Source organism: Trachurus trachurus (assembly GCF_905171665.1).
Source record: "Trachurus trachurus genome assembly, chromosome: 2".
Lineage (NCBI taxonomy): Eukaryota > Metazoa > Chordata > Actinopteri > Carangiformes > Carangidae > Trachurus > Trachurus trachurus.
Window position 1 is genome coordinate 6,092,879 of NC_139914.1, and position 24,701 is coordinate 6,117,579.

Consider the following 24,701-nt stretch of genomic DNA (forward strand, 5'->3'; position numbering starts at 1 on the left):
TTTGCAGAAGTGGCCACAACAGGTGCATACCATTGAGTCCTCTCAGCAGAGGCACTGGGCACTGTTAAAGGGGAATTCTGGTCATTTTCTAAGTAACGCTCTACAGTTCTAGGTCCCCGAGTGTTGTGTGGCAAGGAACTGGTGGATGTCGCAAAGCATTTGTAGTGATATTTTGAGCATTATATAGAGGCCAAAGTCGTGGTTAGAAGAACTGCCCCCATTACTTACAGTGTAGCGCACCTAGCAGAAGGAGAGCTAGGTCCGGTCTGCAAATATTTTTTCCTATGGCCGCACTCGGGGACCTAGAGCTGTAGAGCATTACTTTAATTACTAAAATTACAGGAATTCTCCTTTAAGTTATGGGAGTACCGATATAATGTAAGTGGAATCCCTCATTCACTCCATAATACAGATGGCTGACTGGGTGAAGGCTCTGAAGGCAGACATTCTCAACAATGTCATTGTTGAACCTATAGTTGCAGATTATATTTACACACTTTAAGTACTTCAAACATGGAATAAATAAGCCATCTGCACTCTAGAGACCTCCGTCATCATCTGACACCAAAAACATACCATAGCAGCAGACACAAATGAGCTTGGCACAAAAGAAAAAACCCTTTTAGTGTTGACTCAGTCATTCCATGCCTAAAGCTGGGATGGCAGGGAGCCCACTGTATACAGAGCTGTTTTAGTGTCTCATTGGAATATAGCGCATATGTCCTTGACGCTACTGTTTGCGGAGGGGAGCGTAAGTTGATAGATTCAAGGTGGACGTGACAAAAGAATAAACAAATAACTGACCGACCACTGAGTTTCCTCTCTGGAGCAGATACGGCAAGTCCACAGGACTACAGGATACAATAACTACTGTCATTTCCTTCTCAGGTATCTGAAGTTCATCTTTAAACCCCTTTAACAACCATTTTTAAGGGGATGATGGTGTATGGGCGCAGTACAGTGGGGAGGTTGAATCATCAAGCCTGCTAGAATTTCAGCAGCTGCAAAGAAAGAGGGGAGCAACACATTGTTAAGGAGATTAGAGGAATAGTCAGAGGAGAGAATCCCCTTTACTTTAATCCCATATGGATTTAAATGGAGAGAAGACACTGAACATTTGTGCAACCAGGACAACAGTCAGTTTGGTTTCATAAATAGCCAATGTGCTAACAAAAATACCTTTATGTCACCAAATGTAGTCTATCTGTCCACCCTACATATTCCATATGTACGGGGACTGACCCCACTGGGGCAGTTTAAAAAAAACTCAAGCACAAGTACCTCTGAGATCATACGCATAAAACTCCCTTTGGCAGACGCACACCAGAACCATAACTTGGATTGTGGTTTCTCAAATAATATTCATCCACTGGTGCATGAGAAGTATATCAGTATGTTTCCCTTGAGATGCATTTGAAGCATTTGTTGAAACTCGTGTTCACATGTTAAACTCCACACAGGAACGAAACACCTGGCCTCAGTCCCGGTATCTCGTGTTCTCATGTTTGCTTGATTCATCAACAAACTATCAGTTTTGGGAATGAAAGTCTTCAACATTTCAGAAAAAATATTAACAGTCACAGCTGCATTCTGAATGGCATCCTTGTTCCTACAAAGATAAGATAGATCCTTTAAAACCTTCAGCTCTTCTCGCAGCCGAAACAGTGCGGCTGCTATGCCAGTATTCCCTGAGCACTCTTGAGCACTTCCCTGAGCATTGCAGTCTTCCCACTGTATCTTGTCTTCCCTGACCAATGTTGAGTCCTCGTTCAGCATATCAACACCCTGCAGTTGTTCCGGGACAAACTCACAGACTACTGTTTCCAATAATGAAGAAACTGTTCCTGTGCCTGAAATTTTGGGGATAAAAAAAAGGCCAGAGTACCTGCCAGAACATGATGAACATGGTTCTGTATATAGTACTGTATGCCGTGAAGGAAAGTAGGATTCGTCCTGCAATTGTGGCTGGACACTTCCAGGATGACACATCTCTGATACCGGGGACTGAGGCCAGGTGTTTCGTTCCTGTGTGGAGTTTAACATGAGAACACAAGATACCCTTATGTTATCTTTCAGGATAGTCAAAAGCAATAGATGACATTTGTTTATGTGGATTCAGTAAGTATGGTGATTATTACAATAACACCCCAAGAAGTGTAATTGTTTGTGGCTGGATGAAGGACGGTGGAGGTAGAGTCAGAATATTAAAAAGGGAGGAATGTGCAAATGTGGTTTCAGCAGAGCATTTTGAAAATAGCGATGAAATGTGACCTTGGCTGTGTAAGAACACAAAGGGCTCAGTTCACAAAGTGTATTCAGAGAAAAAAAAAATACAAAAAAACATTTCAGTCCAGAGGGAGAACTCTGTTCAAAACAGGGACCACTGAGTCTCCAGTCTGTAGAACAGTTGCAGTCTTTATAATACTGACAACTGTTTCATTAGAGTTGAATGCCAAAGTCAGCCTGTCAAACCAAGTGCCATTTAGCACGCCTTCAGCCAGAGAGGAGGGATTAATCAGTGAAATGATCCTGCTGTAGTGTTGGGGCCTGAATATGGCGCTTTTACAAGGGCACGATTCAACACTTCAGTGCTTAAGTGGGAAAAAGCCACAGTGTGGGAGGGACCAGAGTTTATTTGTTGTATGGCTGATTATCATATGTGAAGATTGTTGTTTATTAGCTGTGCCTGAAGTCACCATCGCCACTTTTGTGTCTGGACATTTTCACAATGGACTGTGTTTTGTACAAATGTGGGAAGAGATGGACCTCTTTACAAAGTCTCCTTTTAAATTCAGCATCCATTTGGTTTTCCAGCACATGTGCAGATGGTGCCTTTGAAGCGTAGTTGCCAACATACTGGAAGAGACACAGACATCTGCACAGAGCTGCACATGTGACAAAATGAAAGCCACCCAGACCCTAACGGACCGTTAGATATTCAAGGTTTTAGAAAGAGCAACAGTGGCCAAAGCAGGCAAAACCAGAACAGGCGTGGGTGAAGAGCAGGCAAAGCAGCTGATTTGGCAGGGATGTCCCTATATGCACTTGGGAGTTAATGAGGAAATGGGGCACATGTGTGCTGGTGAGAGAGAAAGTCAGGTGCTGGTAATTGCAGGAACAACAGGGGTTACTGCAGGGCGAATGGGAGTGGCTGGGTCTGGAGTGACAGGAGTTACCCAAACCCTAACCCTAGTGACAGAGGATGGCAAGGTAGAAATGTTTGTAAACTTCCAAACTGTGAAAAGTGGAGATTGTATAGGATCCAAGAATGGAGAGAGCAGGAAGTATAAAGAGCTACAAAACACAGAGCTTTCCATACAAGAGACTGCTGACCGACGTTGAGTGCTGATTATCTTCTCCATGACGACAAACCAACATACCGTACACTGGTATGCTCTTACAAGTTGTATCCAAGCGAAGGTACAAGTCACCTTATATGTTTGCTTAAGTTGGAGGATTTGTCATATAACTCTGGAGGGAGACTTTAGAGTTGTCACACCCAATCACACAGGAAAAGAAACTGTTGAATTTGACCCCGTTTTACCGCTGGGTTCTCTGAAGTCTCAGGAAGAAGTGGAGTGGGTCTCCAAAACATGTCACCAGTTCAAAACCACGCTTATAAGTAATTCCCTTTGAATTAGGAGAAGTCGTGAAGTATCAAAATGATAAAACAATGTTAAAGACGGGCTGTTAAAGATGATCTGGGTGTCATGGCTCGGTTCCAGTGTATTAACTCTCCTTCTTCACCTCTGTGCCTCGCAAATATTACTTTTCCTGTGCCAGACCTAAACTCCCTCTAATCAAGTCACTACTGGAGCTGTCAAAAAAAAAAAAATACTAATCAACACTTAAAATTAGTTGTGAATAGGATAATCATTTGCAACTGCACTGATGAACAGAGCAGAGAATAGTAAAAAGGTTTCTTCTTCTCCACTGACACAAAGCACAGCTCCATTACCTAGTGTAGAAACCTTAACAGCTGCAGGTCATTCAGTTAATTACTCAGTGGGAACTGACTGAACACTAAACCATCACATTTACAAATGACTTCAATAAAAACACCAGGTAGAAAAAAACAAAGGACATGGAGATGGAGATGAAAAAATGTTAAGAAAAATTACTTTAATGTTTTCTAGGCACTGTCATCTTCTTTTCCTGGGTATTGATATGGAGTCTGAAATTATGACAGCCTCAGTCACTTTTCAAATCCAACCATCAGCCCTTCTCCACCATCTCCTACCCACCTTGTCTTTCACCCCTGCCTCAGCCCTATCATCTCCATTCCATGCATCCCCCCTCAACCCTTTCCTAATTACAACATATTTTAAACTATTCTGAGTTTCTGTGTCTCCCTGGACTCTTTAAGTATGAAAAAGCCTCACAGAATAGAACTCCTCCCTATTAAACCACTGGTTTAAACTATTGGTTTAATAGGGAGGGTTAATGACTTTAATTTTACACATACAGATATTTGTTGGACAAAAACGATACCTGTTATACAGCCTCATAAAAAGGTCCTTTAATGTCTATATGCATTAAATGAATTATTCAGCTCTCCTTGTAGCAGCCATTGTTTTTATCTTCACCATCATGACGTGCTGACTGGACAGTCCTGTACTCCAGTGTATAAAGAGAGTCTTCCTACAGGTTTCCTTCTGTACTTTTGTTGACATAAATCGACTAAAGCCGTTCTGGTCAAATGACTCTGACCTGAAATGCTCTCAGAAAGTAGCTTAGAGGGTATTTGGGGGCTTGGTTGACCTCTTTTACAAATATTTTAGAGTTTTGAAGCTGCTGCAGGCCACTTTGCACACCCCAAGTGGTATTGAGCGGTAGCTGTCTGAAAGCAGTAAAAAATGTATTACCCCGAAATCATAAAACACGACATCGATATGCAGTACACAGCACTTTAATGTTTACCAACCAGCCTGTGTACAGTAGCTGTTCCTGGCGATGCTGATGTGAGGGAATAGAAAAGATTAAATGTTCCTGGGAGCATGTAACATTCATGGATTCATTGGTAAACACCATGAATCTGCAGTGTGTTCATAAAGACATCTTCATATCGTTCTCATATTTTCCTTCTTGACCATAACATATTAAAACAGCGAACATAATAAAAATGTATGACCAAAAACAGGAATAGAAAATGATCTGCACTACTGATTCAGTTAATTTCAGTTTCTATTCTGTGCCAATGTATTTATTTTAATGTTTAATCTGATTCACTGTAACTGTTGTTAAAATAATAAAATAACAAAAACAGTTGCATCATTTGAAGTGATCTTGCATTAATATTTTGTTCCACCTATACACCTTGTTTATCTACGGACTGTCACTCCTGAGGTGCCTGAAAAAGGCATAAAAGGAAACTGACAATAGGCATATTCATGACTTGTCCACTGTGGCAGGGCTGTAACACTACTCCTCTGTTATCATCTCGCCATTTCCCTTTCTGGCCTCTCTGACTAGAAAACTCCCACCGCAGCATCTCATCGTGAGACGTTGAGACTGATACGCCGCCGCCTCAGTTGAAAAGATGCTGACAGGAAAGCCATTTGTACGGGGAATGTGGAGGCAGCCCAGACGGGCCGCCATGCTTTGCGAGCGAGCCAAACAGCGGGGCCTGCCACGGCGCCGGCTAACAAACTGAAGTGAAAGGCAAGCTCTGCAACTGTCTGGGGAAGTAGAGTCAACCCCTGCCAACTACTGTAAGCTTTGAAGACTCCGGTGTGAGGAGCCTTGCTCTTTCTTTACAGTGACAACCTCCTGAGGACACACCATCTCTGAGCTCGCCATCCTGTCCATACCCAACCTGCCCTAGCGAAGAAAATCGATTTTATTTCCATATATAATACTCATACATAATCAAACCAAGCAAAAGCATAAGAATGATTTGACATTATGTGGCTTGCTTCCTTGTGGCGCACATGTAAGCCTGTATACTGCAAAATACCAGCAAAGCTAAGGAGCTGCTCTGCCTTGTCGCGCCTTTTTGAAGGCTTCTCCTACTGAGCCATCAAACGCCCAAAACATTTTAGCTTCTCCTATTCTGGCACAGGCCCGTCTGTCTTATCCTTCAAAGCCAATCCTCAAAGCCAGGGCAATGGATTATCTTCCGATTTCTCCTCCAGCAATGGAGGAGGGAGAGAAGGTGAAGGCGGCGGTGGGGGGGTTGGAAAAGAGGAAAGCTGAGGACTAGGTGGTAAATTATTCGTTTGACTGTGGCTCTGTTGCTCTTTGTATCCTGGGTTGTTGCTGCTGCTGCTGTCTGTTTTTGATTTTTTCCCCTCTTTTTCTTTTTTTTTTAAATTCATTCCCTTACTCTCCCCACTTCCCTCTCTTTCTCTCTGACTCAACAAAGCCCTACTCAGCATCCTTGACGGGAAGAGATCACAGGAGTAGTGAGTAATGAGACTCCGGCTTGCTCACTTCCACTGTATCCTCTCCTTTCTATCGCTCTGTCTTTCCATCTCCACCCCTCCCTCCTGTCTCCCTTCAGCACACACAGTCAGTCATTGTCTAGATCTCTGCTACCTGGTGTGTGGCAGGGTGTAATTCATTAGCAAGCGGGCTAGAGGGGCTGTCTCCCTTGCCGAGTTAAAAAAAAAGGTGATGAAATCGGAACAGCGACTGGTAGTCAAGGCCCACCCTGTTGTTTTGCGGTGCTCTTTTTTTCCCCTCCTCGATTCCCTATATGTCTTACTCCCTCCCCGCCCACTTTGAAGTCTCTTCACTGAAGAGAGCCTGACTCAGCAGCCGGGCTTTCTCCAGCTCTCTAAGACTGAGGTGAGCACCAATGTCAGACAACCTTGACAGAGACTTATGGTGAGTGAGCTTGACACCTGAAATGCACATCAGCAGCCACTACAAATCACATATTCAAACACAAAAGTGTGTGTGTGTGTGTGCGGGAGGTGGCAGCACCACACTTGGATGCGCTTGCATAAAAATACACATGGGCACACTGACAACACACACACACACACACAGCAGGAGCTAATTCTGCCATGCTGAATGACAACGACATGGCAACAGGATTGCGTCAGAGGCTGATAGCTGGAAGACGGAGAGCGAGAGAGAAAGAGGTGAGGAGGAAGAGGAGGAGGAGGGGGAGAGGAATCAGAGTGAGACAGTGTGTGTTGGCGGGAGGTGTTAGAAGAAAAAAAAGATGGAGGTAAAGATGATTGAGGTGAAGCTGAGGCCATAAGTTATGCATTCACACCTGCTGTTTTCTCCTTCTGTATTTATGAGACCGTCCACTGTAAAAGTCCAAGGATCAAAGGAGCGAATCAAAGGCCTTCAGTGAATAAGATCCAAGGGCGTGTAACCGCCGTGGAGTGCGACTCGGGCCACATATTTCTGTTCGAGCCCAGTCCGAGAGAGAAGTAACAGAGTCGACGTGAGTTGATATAACCAAACACCTTAGTCCGAACAAGGCCTAACCTGTCGAGTCCCATCATGTCCCACCAGGCACCACCAAAACCATATAAGGTCCTCCCATCCCTCCTCCTCCTTCTATGCTAGAGATGTTACTGGATTATTTGTTCCCTGAATAATAAAAGCTGTAATATTTTGCCAAAACTAGGGCTGAGTAAGCAGGGCCGGTTTTAGCTATGGGCAATATGGGCGACCGCCCAGGGCGCAATCTTTGTGAGGGCGCACGAGCGCTCTCCAAAAAAAAAAAAAAAAAAAAAAAAAAAGACAAAACAAAACTCGCCGTCAAGTTAGTGGAGTGGTCGCTGGGGCGCCCCTATGTCACGTCAACTTGCTGCTGAGAGTCATAGGCCTACTACAGGTTGTGTGTGTGTCAGGAGAGGCGAGGGGGTAGGGGGGTCAACTTGCGACTGCTGAGGTCTCACGTCGGATGCTCCGCCGGCCCAGAGGGCTCTCATGCGGGGAAAGAAAGGAGGGTTAAGCACTAAACTCCTCGCCCTGAAGTTGGCTTCATTTTGGTAATGTTGCTATGGGATGCCCAGCAACATTCCTCTTCCTCTTCAATGTCCGGTCTCTGGTAAACAACATGAATGAACTACGACAGGATCACGTTGTTAAAAGGATCCTGGACTGTCATGATGTTTCTAATGAGCGGTTTAACAGCAACATCATGCTGTTTCCAAAACCACACCGACTTCAGCAGAGAAGTGAGTTTAAGCACATTTTTAGTTTAGCCTACAGATGGAACAGTGGTTCTTGTCATTACTTTATATTCAAAATATCATCATGTTGCTGGCCCTACACTCACAAACAAAAACTATTTTAAATTGTGTATTTTTTTTAGAGGTTCAGAGGCTGTAGTCAAGCTGCTCAGTTTTAATATAGCCTAAGCCTATAATTTTATGTGATTGGCTATTTAAAAAAATCATTTAAATATGGCTGGATGATCAATAACAAATTAAACTGTGGTTTGACAACACATTTATTGATGATTTAATTTAAAGGAACCACGGTAGCCTATAAGATCATGTAAGATCAAATTCAGTGTTAAAGGCGCTCAGGCAGGTGATTTTGAAATACGTTAAAAGTAGTAATCCAGAAAGTACTATTAGTATTACTTCACTTGAATAATCGAAATGCATTACAGATTACAGATATTTTGGGACATGTAATCTGTAATCTGTAGGGGAATACATTTTAAAAGAAACCCCCCCCCCAATATATTCGTGTGTTTGTTCGTTGGTGAGTTTTTTTTTTTTTTTTTTTTTGGGGGGGGGGGGGGGGGGGCACCAAGGGATGGTTTCACCCAGGGCGTAAAACTAGCCAGGACCGCCTCTGTGAGTAAGCATCACCAGTTAATCTAACCTTTGTCTTTCTATTGTTGCAGGAGGTCCACAACCCTTTGTTGAATGAAATAAACATCAGGTAAAGCTTATAGAATAGTTTGGTGCATCCACTTTGTCAACCCATCCATCCACAGGTGCAAACTTCATGACTTTTTTATAATCACCAGACTGTTGCCTTTGCTCTCATTGTAATTACTATGGCCACTCAAGGTCACCTAGAATTAATGGGAAATCTCTTTTCACAGTAAGATGGAAAATAAGTTTAAACTCAGGCCATTATCCATAGACATCATGTTCATATTGGACAACTCATCATTTATATTCCATGCCAATGAAGCATAATGGTGTGTTCCTTGTTGAGGTAACTAAACATGCTGAGATCAGTACTTGCATCTTTATTCGGACCACATCCCATATGGAGATAGAAAAATATATATTTTTGAATTGCAGACCTTCAATGTGTTATCAACTATCCATTAATGATATGACTGTGCTTGTCTGTAATTAAAAAATTAGTGTTGTTTTGACTCCATAATCAAAATTGATGTTATACTGTGGTCAAAGTAATGTTACTTTAAATGTGCATATATCAGATGTTGTGGCTATGTTCAGTTCTTGTTTACAGCTTCTTTCAGATATCTGCTTTGCTTCAGAAAGCTATTACTTCACAAAATTACATTTTCAAAGATGAATTCAACCTTGTGGTAAAGTTTTGGCATTTGAGCAATGCATTAATTTGTTCATTTACGCGTCCACTTTTCTTCATTATCCTCATACAGATGCAGTCTTCTCTTCATTTCTATGTTCATTCATCAGCTTAAATAGAAATATCTTGGGCTGCAAGTGTTATCTGTACGGACAGCTCTGGGGTTTTTACAGTGCTTTCGCTCTTTCACACTGCCCACAACAAATGCAGGATTTTACTCCAAACACAGTCATAATGAAGCCAACCCTTGACGTCAGGCTACAGACATGTTTTTGGCAGTTTGGAACCAGAGTGGCAATTGTTACTTCACTCTCCTGAGGCCACAAGTAAAAGTACCATCCATCTATTTCAAATGGTTAGAGGAGACTGAAGGAGGGAGGGGGAGAAAAAAATCTATAAAACAATTAGAGCTGGGATTTCAACCTCAGTGGCAGCAGTATTTTTTACTTGTGTGTGCGTGTGTGTACATAAATGTTGCCACATGTACGGAGAACAATTCAAAGGGAACACCAGATTAACAAAATCCACCTCTTAGCTGTTTCATAGCTTCTCTCTTTGAGTCTCTGACTCTACACTTTGGGGAAATTCACCAGACAGACTCTTGACCGCCACTGTAGGAGACTTCAACCTATATGTTTTTGCATCTTGAAATCATCTGAAAGCAAAAAGAGTAGTCCTGTCTTTGTGTTATGTTACAAAGAGACAGCCATCTTATTTTTTTTTAATTCAAAAGTATTCAACACCTCAAATTGCTGCTTCCTAAGCTTCTTTAGCAGTGACTGCAGCTCCCAGTGCCTTTTGGATATCCGCTTGGCACATCCAGAACGTTGGATTTTGCCCCATCATTGTTTGCAGATTTACTCAACCTATAATCTGCTACTTTAGTCATCCCATTGAAGAACCTTCAAATTGTCCTGTAACTGCTGCTGTGTTGGTTTTTTGCTGTTTAAGGTCACCAGCTGAGGTGGGTCAGAGGTTAAAGGTCTGTGAGGTTAGCACCACTCTGTCGCTGACTTAGAAAAAACTTTTGACCTTGGTTCCATTTATTGTCACCCCGCCCATCCCAGTCCCTGTGGCTGAAAAAGCACACCCACATGCCCGATGCTGCTGCCACCATGGAGAAACTGAGTCTGTCCTCAGTCGCAGCCAAATACAACATTTTGCATTCTGGTCAAGGAGTTTAATTTCCAGTTTATCATACACCAGGATCTTCTGCGTCATGCTCTCAGGATTTGTCATTGCATTTTTATAAACTCTGGGCTGCTATCACATTTTTTATTCAAGAACACTTCCCTCTTGCCACTCTGCCCTTACAACCCAGACTTGTAAAGTTGTGCCACTCACTGTCCTTGTGGCAAAATCCCCTATCACAGACCGAGACCTCGATAGTTCCATCTCCAGGGTTCTTGTCAGCTCCTTGACCAAGATCACACGTGCTGCACTGCACTTAGTTTTTATATATTTTCCAATATCTTCATGGTGCAGTTCCTGGTTTAAAATACAGTTTTCCCGGTGGATTTAATTATGCATTTCATTCAAAGTCATGTCTCATCAACTCCCAAGGACAAAGTAATTTTGATGCACATATAGTTTGAGTTGTAATAGTAAAAGGGTCCAATACTTAAAGAGAGAAATAAAGGAGGGATGTGTTTCCATAACTTCATGGCCCTTATATTGCAGTGTATAATTTGGTCTGGAGAAAGCCAATGTGTGGACCCATTGATGCAGAATACTTTTTGTATTAAATAAAGGATTTAAAGTGTCAGTTATGCATCCAGAGGTATTATCATTATTATTTTCTGTCCTGTGAATCTAAATCTACTCTGACATTTCTGAAGGTGACCTTTCTAATCTCTAAACCACAGGAAAAGGTTGTGTTAAGACTCTTGCCACAATGGTGTGTAGTTTGTAGACTGTCCCACAGCCTTTGGTTTGGGAATTTAAAAAAAAAATCTATACTGTTGGGTACTGTCGATGGGTATTAAAAGGTCAGGTCAGTGTCAGTACATCCCAGAGGAGTCTCTCCCCCTGCAGCTTCAGTGTGGGTCAGAGAGTTGACCCATCAGCCGTCACCATTTCTGCTGGTATATTTATACACTCATAAGAGCTCAGCTGTCAGCTCTATCAACATTCACTCTTTCTTTGCATTATGGAATAACCGATCTGTGATTGCCAAGGGGCTTGCAGCAATCACTCCCTTCTTATCAGCTGCTCAATATGTTTTTACAAGTGATACAAGTAATAAATTACAAATGTGGATGGAAATAAACAACATTTTAACATCTCAGACAAAATTAAAAAAAAATGTTGGGAACACATGTAGGGTTGTTTTCACTTTGTTTTGTCTTTACCACCTTAGATGCAGTTGGTGAATGACAGTGTCTCCTGTCATGATGCTTCCCTCATAAATAAGATAGTAGTATATTATGAACGCTTATCATTTGACCTTTTACTATGAAAGAACTGGAAAGAACACTAACAAGCTTTGTGTAAAAATCTAAATTTGATTTTACCTGGGCACCTGGAAACACAACATGTGTGCATGTGTGTGTTTAGATTCCCATGGCGATGTTGTTGCATGCTCATCACGTCTGCATGCATATGTGTGTTTAGATAAGGACTATGTGTGGATATTGGATTGGGGAGGTTGTGGTTATGTTTACAGAGCGATGAAAAACAATCCTTACATGTTTGTGTGATACATCCATGTGCATCATTGTGTGTGTGTGTGTGTGTGTGTGTGTGTGTGTGTGTGTGTGTGTGTGTGTGTGTGTGTGTGTGTGTGTGTGTGTGTGTGTGTGTGTGTGTGTGTGTGTGTGTGTGTCACAGTTTCTGCTCATTCTTTTTCTTCATGTCATCCATGTCAACCCGTGTTCCCATCTGCCCTGCGCTAACCCCAGCGTTCCCATACATTTTACTGATGATGCTTCATTATCACAACTCTTCTGCATATCAGAGCATGTCGAGTCAAACATAAGCAAAGCTGAAAAGCTTGCCTTCGGATCAAAAACTCCTGTGATTTTGCAAGTCTGATGAAGCACATGTGAGACAAGCCGTTTGCTTCTCCCCTGCAGAAACTGTTTACAAGAATATGAAGAAGCTGCAATACTTTTTCTTTGCTGTATGAACACTTTCCATGGCTGATTTGTTGGAAATTAATTCAGTGTTGATGTAGAAGTTGCTGTTTTCTCCTGAAAGCAGTCAGGAGCTTCACAATAATGCAAACAGTTCAAGATAATTTAATGTTTGATATTTTTTGTTCATCCACCTGGACACACCCCAACACGCCGGTCAAAACCAAACAATTACCACGGAAATATCAACACCTAGTAATGGTGGGAAATTACATTTTGAACCATTTCCCACCTGAAACGGCTGCTTTCTGCCCTTGTGTTTGTTGATGAAATCTATTCCATCTCACCTCTCGTATCATAGATTAGTCACAGCAGGTGCCCATTTCACTACCATTGGGGAATAAAGACCAGGCTCTCCAGAGCTGATGTATCAAAGAGCCGCGGGGTCTCTGATCCCCTGGAATGGCTGGCTGACGCCCAGTACACACGCAGGCCTCACGCATATGAATGTGTGTATGCATGCATAATGTCCACGCACGGCGTCGTAGCAGCCGGGGGATTAGTTCACCTAGCAGCAGCTTGCACACCTATGACAAATGATTCCTTGTGTTTGTCTGCCCCACTACTTCTTCATGCCATTGTTCTTTTTTGTCTAAATGAGCTCTGCAAGACACATGAACTCAAGCAGGGCTCCAACAGGACGTGGTTGAGGTGTTCATGATCAAGGCTTAATCTGTTGAAAAAAGGAAGCAGTAGTGTGAGCGCTGCAATGCTCATGCTTTCTTGTTTAACAGCTGCTTGTCAGTTCTTTTTACTCATCAAGAAAGGTGGTGCGACAAGGATCCGAAGTCGCTTTCTTTTAGAGACTCGTGCATAAAATATGGATGATCATAGCAACAAAGTAGTTCACCTTTCGCCACCTTTTGGGCGTCTTTGAGTGTCGGTCAAACAAGAGTTGCTGAACACCCACATTCATAAACATGAGCTCAAGTGTTGCTTTGACGTCTCTTTAGTCACACTTTCCTCATTTTTTGTGCAGGGCAGGTTTCATGCTAATGGCTGCACCTGTTGAGAGGTGCTGCCCCTGCCACTCCCCATCTTTCTGCAGATGTCAACCACCCACTGACTCTGTCCTGGGATAACTCATGCAAAAGGATGACTTCAGGGACAATGAGCCCCTTCTGCATAACTTAGAAGTGGAAAAAGTTGAAGTCTCAGCTTGTATTTAGGGGCCAGGCGGCCAAAGCATTTAAATCTAAAAACCTTTGAAAAATCCTACCAAACCAACTGTACATGTTACAGTTTTGCAGACGTGCCCAGCTAGGGCAGTTCATGCAAAAATGGCATTTTTAAACATCAGTTTTTCACTTATGGAGCCAATAAATCATTGTTAAAAACAAATGACCAACATCCCCATGCTGTCTAGATGCAATTTGTGTATTTTCAGATTTCAATTGAATTTTGGACATCTGCCTTTACACAGTAATAGCTACTGTCTTGCACACAGGTGACTGACTGGCTTAGTCAATTTGTGAAGCTGCATATGACATTTCCATTTGTTAATTAGCTCAATGAGATAGAGGATGGTTGATTGTCTAGAAGATTGTGAGTTCAAGCCTCAGCTTGTGCAACATTTCCAGATGAGAAATCAACCCATACTTTTCACAAAGGTCCAGTCGCATGCCAGATGTCCTCAACTGGAAACACAAGACAATAGTCCTGATGGTGGCATTACAGCAATCCTTTAAATTTCAAAACTTTGAAATTTCATAACAAATGAACCATATGTGCAGCTTTGGAACTTTCACTTTCAAATTGTCTAATTTTGCCTAAAATTGCCCAGCCCTGACCATTGCATTTTTTTTTTTTTTTTTTTTTTTTTTTACACTACAAATGATTGTGTCTAGTTCCATAAAAGTCTTGTTTTGTAGTTAAAAAATGAAGGAATATCACATTTGAGAGTCTAATCTGGCTGTTAGCATCATTAAAGTCTGTTTACTCTCCACAAACCTCAAGTCTTGGATTCTGCTCCAAACACAGATACAGATTTTCAATGCTGATTTTTTATCTCCCCAAAATAATGAGGCAGACTGCAACTGCAGTCCAGATGATGCACTTTGTTGTCTGTTTTTTGGTGTCGGGATCATTGGGGAAATGATTTCCTCCATCTCCCCAGATCACTAGAATGACCCATCTGTCATTTCGCATGCTCCCCCATCTTATGTAATTAGAGAGAAATTGCCAAGAAATCAGGATGTGCATGCTTCCTCGACAGATAATAAAAAGTCTTTTGAAAAGTAATGAGCAGACAAAATTGATTGTGAGCAAGAAATGCTGAAAACCTCACACAGTCCTCATACACAAAAGGAATCATATTGCTGATCTCCTTCTATTGGTAAATACAGTTCAGTTGAGACATGGTTGAGGTTAAATGATGCCAGGAAACCTATTTGATTGCTGGTAGGAGACAGGTTTTGAACCCTGGTCTCCCGTCAAAGTCATTCTGTGTCCATTCACACACTCTGACACCCACACCTCCACTCTCTGCTGGGCTAGAAGAACATCACACTATGTTATTAAGCTGTTTGAAGAGAAACTACAGCTGTCATTCTTCTGGTAGTGCAGCCTCAGTGTTATGGCAGAATAAAACCTAATAAGATTAGACAGGGAGAAAATGAAAAAGAAAAAAAATAGGTGTGATGAAATAATCTCAACTCAGAAGTTCTTTTACTGACATTTTCTGCTTTAAACTGTCAGGTCTGGTTGAAATAATAATAATAAAATAAAATTGTAAGTGCACACACAGTGCTCCCAAGATCAAGAGTGAAGTTCAGCCCTCAAAATAGAAAAAAGAGAAGAAGCAGAAAGCATAGAATGAAGGGAATTAATGAGAAAGATAAGCAGTGGGGAAAAAAATTAGGCAGAGACGGAGAAATATATGAACAGGGAGAAAAAAGAAGAAGCAGAGAGCGAAGACAACACGAATAACAGGGAAAGGAAGAGGATAAGAAGGAACAGAAGAAGAAGAGGAATGAGAGCCATTTTAGAAGTAACAAAATGGTTATTAAAGTTAATCACAGTGGAATGAAAACCCAATAAACCCAAATGTACACAAGGTGATATGTACAGTGACAGTTTATGGGCAGTATACAGTAATTTCCTCCAGGCTGTCTCTGTAATTATGCCTGTTGCAACCTGGTGAATTCAGTCAAATCATATCATGTATTGTGTTTGCCAATGCATGAAGAACGGTCAGGACTATAGGAAGTTGCCGCTATCTGCCATACAAATGGGCCGTCGAGATATGATGGAGACACTAATAGATTTCTAGTTTTTTTCCGAATGCACATGAATTATTGAGAGTGTTTTCTCAATCCAGCGAATGATAAAGCCGCCGTAATGATTCATCATTCATAGTGTAGCACCAAGCTACTGTGTGTATTCACTGTGATTATCAGTGTAAAACAAATTTGGTTATTGTTTCTAAGATAAGATGTCAGGCGAATGAGGTTCAGATAAATCAGTTTTTATAACTAATGAAGTAAACTGTTTTTGTCGTTGAATCTCATCATTTCATTTTTTTTAGTTTAGTTTTGTTTTGGCTGAGATGACATCCTGATGTTTCCCATTTCTTGCCCATTATTTACAGGTCAGTGTTTAGACAATAAATTGTGCTTCTTGCGCCACTCCCACTGACCTCCACACAAGATGAAAGAACCTTCAAGATCCCCCAGTTTGTGTGTCTGCGTGGGTGGGCGCTCTATCACACAGATACTTTTGTCATCATTACTGTTCAGCGGGATCACATCAGTCAGGAGCAGGGGATCCCACACTTTTCACTCATCTGTCGAGGGCGGCAGCACAAGCCTGTCTCAATCAGCTCATAGACATGTTCACGGTCAGCACATGATCACATCCAGAGAATGGAATGCAATTTCTGCACACTTAACTTTTTGGTAGAAATTCTCTGGGAATTATAATTAAATCTGGTACTAATTATAGAATCTCCTACAAAATAATTCTCCAGTTATTCCCAAGTGAATATTGTTTCATTAATTTCTTCTTCATACATTTTATTCAGTTTTCCATGTTTATCTAACATGCTGTGCACTGACTTAATGACGTTTTAGGTTACTTGGAATTAATTAATTCCACTAATCAAACACTGGCTTCATTTTTCTAATAAGTACCAAATTACATTTGCCTATTTGGGAAATGAAGAGTTACATAGTCTGGGAGCTACAGTACAGCTGTGAGAGTATGGGATCTGTGCCATGCAACATTAGTCTTGAAGTACACAAAGACATGAGATGTTGGAATTTTAATGTCAACATCAGGAGACAATGTGAGGCAGCCAGGTACTTTCAACTCTAATGGTTTGGTGTGAACACAAATGATAAAACATCTGACATTTACGTGGCTCAGTTATTTCTCCAAACACACCAGACAGGTTTAAAATAGCTGAAAAAAGAATCAGAAGCAGTCTAAAATCACACAGGCCACCTTCAGTAACACACTGTAACATGTAGTACAAATGGCATTGGTATCAAAACAGTGTAGTAGCACAGACAGGAAGACTATATTGGTCATGCACTGTGAAGTAGACAATGATTAATGGGAAAATTAATTCAAACCTTTGCCTACACAAGGACATGCACTCGGGGCTGCTGTCTTACAAAGTGAGGTAAAGCTTTCCAGTTAGGCTACCTGGGAAATGTCTGGCCCATTAAACCGGACATACAAAACAAAAACTATTAAGTTAATTATAGTCTTAATGGAGATATAGACTGATCATTCGTTTTTATGCATATGACCGAATGATCTCCTTTTCAGCTGCTCTCTATCCAGACAGAACCTTATAATTTGGTTTAAGAATAATGTTTAGAGTCTCTAAGCCTGATCGACTAAAGTAGCTTTTCCTCCCCTTACATGGTGGAGCCATTACCTCAGGTTTCTGGATGATGAAAGTGCCAAGTGCAAGGGCATGAAAAACATTGTATTTCAGATCAAGTCTGATTGAATTTGAGGTTTTTTCCAGGTCTATTTTGTGAATACACCATGGTAGTGGCTTTTTCACCTTGTCATCAAACAACTTCTGATTCACCTTTTAATACAGACAATCTAACGGTTCCATGAGGCCAGGTAGTGAAATATGAAGGAGGATCTTTACAACTTTTGCAGAAAATTGAATCTACAAAACCTTCAACAAGAATAAAGAAGGTTTTGAAAAAATATATAATCCTAAGTATTTGTGAATGGACTTGAAGGTTCTTTACAGATACCTCTTGGATACAAAGGGCTCAACACATGTCTTCTGCCTTCTTTGTGATGAGGCAGCAATAATGTCTGAATTGCATCTTTCAGATTCAAGATTTTAAGACCAAGTTTGGCACAATAGGCTGGAGAAATGGAAATAGAGGCTTTTGCAGAAGAAGCAAAAAGACAGACAGACAGACTGTGGCGCGTGTTTCTCACAACTTCAATCAAGGTGGAGCTTCTGAAGGTAGTCTGGCACCCAAACAGGGCTCCACCAACACACCAACTGAAATAACAAAACACAAACTAAAAAGCCCTTCAACTTCGCTGTTGAACACTTTGTTCTCCACAGACACGTCCTTGTCCGACCACCACACTGCTCACACACACACACACACAACAGACTGATTGACAACTCACGCCAGCTGCGCTAATCAACACACCGCTGCCCAGCCTCTCTCCTACAGCTGCCAGCCTGAACCACGCCCACCTCCCTGTACGCCTTTAGCTTTGTTTGCACTTTTAAATGTTCCAAAGTGAACCTAAACATTGATTAATGAAACTTACCAACTGGAAAGAAATGTAAGCAGTTCATTTAATCGTACAGCATATTTGAATAGTTAATAATAAAAACAGAGTAGGACCCATTGCAGGACCTGAGGGCACATCGCAGTGCAAAGATGATGAGTTGCCATTAAAGCGGAACAAGGAGAGCCACTGCATGGCTATGATTGGCTATAAAAGGTACCTGGAAACAGGATTGTCATTTTATGGAATTAAATTTTTTTTATCAAGTGGTTTGTTTGAAATGAGCAAGATCAGGGAGGAATTGTTGATTACAGATGGCACACAAGGACCAAAAGAGCCAGAAAGCAAGGTAAAATATCAAGGGGGCTTTTCAGTTTTTATACTGAAGAGTTCTCCAAAGCCACTGAAAGTGGACCAAGTCTAAGGATGTTTGAAAAGCAGCCTAGAGACCAGAATCAAGCACTGGAGCCCTGGATTTAATTATACAACAGAAGATTTGAGGCATCACTTACTCATGCAGGCAAAATAAGTCACGCGGTCTAAAAACATGGATGACAGAGGTGGCTGGTTCAGTTTCCCCAAATGGCCAGGACAGGGAAGTTAATGAGAAAGCTGTTCCTCTACCTCCACAATTCCCATTGAAATGTCCTTGAGCGAGACAATTAATCCCCCACCAGCTCAAGAGGAACTCCTCAGAGGCTAATAGTGGAGGACTGTGGTCGTGGCGGGCAGGTCCCAGGTGTGACTGTGTGTAAGCATATAAAAGTAAAGCAGGCCCATTCTCAAAAAAGAACGACATGAATGCTCAGTGAACCTATTTAGGATAATGAAGGTTAGAAAAATCTATTTAATGTTTTTGATGAGGCAGCGAGTGGAACTAAAGTTGGTGGGGCTAGGTTAGAGTTTGCACTGGAGCAGAAAAGTCTACACAGCTATTTGTGTTATTTCAGATTCATATAAAGTGTGTTGCACAGCCACAAAATGTGTCATTAGAAACACACATCAAGGTACATCAGAAACCACTTTATTATTTTAAGGCAGGAATTTTGATGGATGGCACTTTAGTTAAAACTCACTTAGTTCTTTCTTTGCAGCATTTTCTATTAAGTTTTCTCAAGGTCAGTCACATCTAGGCTCTGCATCACAGCCACTCTTTCAAAGCAAAGAGGCGAAAGGCTTTCAGAATGACACAAGTTCTGATTTGGAGTGACACAGGGGTGAATTAAAAAAGCCAGGGGGCAAAAAAGATGACACATGCAGTCGTGAAACATACGTGTCAGTCGAAATCTGCTTCAACTTACTATTTTTTTTACCCAATAAAGAGCTTTTATTTTGAAACTTGGAGACACAGCAAATTATGAAGGTGGGGAGTCCTATGTTAGGGCCAAGTACTTTAAAGTAATTACAGAAAAGAGCCAAGCGAAACATTAAACAGTGATATATCACTGTAGATGATTGACTCCTTTAATGCTATTGGATGGGGATTTTTCATTCCAAGACATTGGTATTGATTAGAAACCCTATCAGCTCCTATACTGTATTATAGACATTTTGTGCAATGAGCCATTAAAATTGTGCTTATTGCAGATTTTATAACTGAAAATACATCCCTCAGGTATGAAGGGAAATGGACCATAGCCTCAATAAACATGTTGTCTGTCAGCATTTCATTTCATCACCCAATCAATCAGCAATTACTTATCAAGCAAATGGATGCCACTTATCACCAGTCGCAGACACAACAATGGTTATATCACAGTTTTTCTCTGTCTTTTATACACACATTGTTTTCTTTGAGTGGCAGGTCCGAGCTCACTGACTCACATATGAAAGTGAAAGAGGATTGGCAAGTGAGTGGGTTCCTGCCTAATTAGGCCATAGTATAAATAGATGTAGTAGAAAAGGGAAGAAAGAGAGGGGTTTGGTCTGGCAAACACTGTACATCCAGAAAGGAAACCTCTGATTCATCATCCACAAATAACATCCCAGTATTTCACTTGGTGTGTCCTAAATACCAGTGGTGTTCACAGCGTGACTGTAAGTAGTTGGCCTTTAAAGAATGGGAGATTTAACCATTCTGGATAAAACAAACACATTTTAGGTTTAGAATAAACGTCTGCTTGCTGCACCCAAACAGAGTTGGTGCTCACACGCCAACTTTAGCTCACAACACCTCTGGTTCTTTTCACATTTCACTGTCATTAAAACTAAGTAACGATCCAGACTGCTCAGCATTTGACAAAACTCTCCACCACAGGGCACCGAAACTAATTGCTCTAATAGAGAGAACCAGGTTTTTTCGTGGTCCCTGTCCCTCCACAGGGAGCTATGCTCCAAGCTCTCCTGACTGTGAGCAACAACAAACCATCAATTTTAACTTTTTTCAAAATCCAAATTGATGTATAGCGGATTGCTGCTGCCCGCCATGCAGTGGCAGATGCGTGCAAGATCGCCAGGCAATGTGACTGTCTCCATAATGTGTCTGTTCCCTCTAATGATTTTGTAGACTCATGCAAACATGATATCAGCAAGGACCATTGCCCCCAACCCAACAGCCCGACCAAATGCCAAGTGTTCTTCACCACCTCTGCTTTCCTTTTCCTCCAAGTTATTGCAGTCAAAGAATGAAAAATAATCAAAGTCTGGAAACCATTCAGGAATCTGCTGGCATGGAAAAAAATACATTTGTATTTCAGACCTTTTCTCTCTCTCACTATCTCTCTCTTTCTCTCTCACCCTCTCTCTCTTCCCCCAGCAGTAAGAGTAAAATTATAAATCATCTCCCCGCAGACAAAATTTCATGCTTGATGGGTGAACAACTGGAGCATCTGGTGGGGTCCTGTGATGAGGTGTGTTCCAAGTTTCTCCCTCTCCCAGCCTCCCCTGAGCTCATCCAGAACATTGCCAGCATCCTGCCAAACATCACACACATGCAGCAGAAATGATAAAGACAGAAAAATAGAGGGGATTAATATTTAAAACGGCTCCTTTCTGTACTCAACCTGTTTGTGCAGGTCGGACGGCGGCGCATGTGAAATGTCTGTTGTGAATTCACATCACAAGGTGTGTGCACACCTCAGTGAGTGCACATGAGACCCTGGAGTGTGTCCAAACATACCTTGTATCTCTTAACGACAAGCCTGGAGCCAGTGGTCGGCCCCCTGGGCTGAAATGCATGATATCAGTGATGCTGCACTAACTTGTGTGAGGGAGAAGATGATGTTGTTTTTTAAAAAAACAACTTAAAAACCAGGCGATGAGGAAAACACATTATCTTTAACATCATATTAATGCAGCCCAACAGCTGTACAGAACCACAGCACGACATTTTTACTCAGCCTGATGGGAATTGAGGTATCAAGTCAAATTGAGATTTTAGTTCTTTTCACTCGTGCATTTTCAGCAACATTTATATGAATAGAATTCTGCAATTAAAGGCTTAGACATAACGGATTCTTTATAAAAATGTTTTCAGTATTTTTAGATGTTTAAATTCGTCTAAGCCGGGCATGAGGGCTTCACAACAACATTTGATATTTCAGTTGAATAGTTTTTTAGACCTGTGCAAAATATACACAAAATCAAAGTATTTCTTCTTTTTCTCCTACGAAGGTGGCGTACGGCTTTGGAAGCAGATGTAGAATCCAGATAAGCCTGATGAAGGTTAAAAGCAGACTTGTGTTAATTTTCCTCTGCTGCCTTACGTGGCTCGGTCTTCAGGGCTGACTGGAGGCTACAGTGACAGTGAGTTAGGTCACAAGCTGGTTAGCATGAGAACTTCAGTGGATGATGTGACGGATCCAAGAGTTAACCTTGAGGTTGTTCTCGACCACTACAGATGGCTCTTAAAATAAAATATTAAGATGCCTACTGTAACATTCCCGCTTCTAGTTAGATGTGTAATGTCATGGATGAAAGGGGACTTCATAATAAGCGTTTGAACATTTTTAATATTGATATCATAAATTATAATTTTTGGACAATGACAATGTTAAGTGATTTGCCATGGTACAAAATGCTACTTCCCAGTTCATCCAACATGAGCACAGAAGGAGGAGGACTAATGAAATTAAGGCACTTCACACCAGCCACAGTCTTTCATTCAATTCAGTGGAGTATTACATTGGCTGAGTGTCTCCTAGAAGGTAATGTAATAGGTTTTCATGTCACCTTCATGGTTACAGTCATTTTAGAATAAAACAAAACAAATTATTCGCGTGACAAAACGGTGATCCTGACCTCACCTGTTGGAGCAGCGGGTGTAATGGCAGACATCATTAAATTCGGGGACACTTCCTGCTATTTAGAGGGGCTTGTTAAAGGAGCATCACCCACTGGAAAAATAAAAAAAAAAGTGCTGCAATGCAGGAGGAATAATTTGGCTGTGAATATAATTCCCAGGCTGCAAGACCAACATTTTGGATAAATCAGCTGCCTAAGCTTCAGTGCTTTTGTTTTTGGTTGTGTTAAAACAGATGGCATATTTTACAGTTTTACCACCGGAGGAATGGTGTTGATGTCTACATCGAAATAATACTTTCAGATGGGGTCTGTTTTTCCCAAGTGGGAATTAAAAGCAGTCATTTAGAAAAGCTCTGCACATATTTAAATTTATTTTAAAACTTTTGCTTATCTATATCTATCGGCGAGATTAATGAAAACGGGGGGAAAAAACAACAACAACTTTGCTCCGTCCCTTTAGTTTTGCACTGTCACCATCCCAGATGTCCACGGATGAAGGGAACAAACGCTGACAACAATAAAGTAAACGAGTCCAGCGATGTAGCAGCAACTTTTTGGCACAGACATATGCTTGCCTAACAGGGAAAACAGCTTTTCACACAGGCGGCGACATATGGCCGGCTCCTGTTTCGACAACAAGATGCCGTGTCACCTTGCTAGCCACCTGTAGCCGCTGACCAGTCAAGAAGGAGGAGGGGGAGGTGATTTAAGGTGATACAAGCATACACAAGCCGACATACATATTTGCCTCTGTTTCTATTATCCCAAAGGCCATATGCTTATCTTGTCGACCTTTGCTACGTCCGGCGGCATGTCACACAGCCTGTCACCACGGCCAGGCAAGCGTGAAGAGCGACCGGTGGGGTTCAAGAACACAAAAGCTTTAGAAAAACATGGTTGCCCCCTCCAAGTCCTGAGCTTTTCCTCCATTTCTTCCTCTCTCTCACACTCTCTCTTTCTCCCTCTGCCCCCCGCTCTCCCCTATTCCCTCTTTTCATTTCCTTTCTGATGCCGTGCACGTCCCGACGAGCGACAGCGATTTGCATGATGTGATCGGCCTCTGCCTTCCTGCAGCTCTTTAGAAGTGTGTGTGTGCTCGCGCCTGCATGTGGCTGCCTGCGTTTGAGTGTGTTTGCTAGTGTTAATGTGCGTGGGCTGACTGCCAGCCAGCTTAAAGCTGCAAGGGGAGGGTAAAAAAAAAAAAAAGTGGGTGGTGTGGGGTGGGTGGCTGGTGGGGGCTATAGATATCCCAGAGAGCAATCAGGGAAATATGCTCACATATGTGACAGGCAGAACGCTTCACTTGCTGCGCATCTTTAATTCTGTCTGAGGTTTGGATGCTGTAGCATTGTTAAGTTAAGGTGAGGTTTTTGTTGGTATGAATCTAGGCCAGGTAGGTTTGCTAGGCTTGCACACACATACACTCACTTCCACTCATCATGCGAGGAGAGAGATCTAATCAGCAGCGAGGCTTGTTTCCACTGACAAACATTCAAGGACAATTTGCAGATATCAAAAAAGAAAAACCATCCAAAAGGGAAACATGGGAAACATCCACAGAAATTTAGGCTGAGTTTTTATTTTTCTCAGCTGCTGTTATTGCTATATTATGAGAACAAGTGAGCCGAAACCCTCTTTACTATTTTTCTTTCGGAATGAAAAATGTAATCACAAGCCAGGCTGCGTGTTTTCCTCAGTTTCCGTATCACAAAAAGAGAGGCAATTACTCGTGTGATACATGGCGAATGTGGCACGTTAATAGTACTACATGTATGCCATTACCAGTCAGTGTGACAGAGATCAGTGTGGAGATAGGTAATGAGAGCAAGGCGATAAAACAATCAGTCGAGGTTTCACCGGTGTTAATTAAACTGAGGAAAAATACAACGTACGAGTCGCTGGGCAAAGTGGAAAACAGTGTTACTGTGGGTGCTGTTTTAATGCGTGAAGTCTGAACACGCTATGCTCAATTTGCACCAATGAATGAGGACTCACGTGCACTTTTTGGTAGGTGCCCCACCCTCCATCCCTGGAGCCCATATTTGTACTGATTTGAATGGAAATGATGCCCCTAGCAAGAGCATTTGCTACACAGAGAATTGAAAAAAAAAG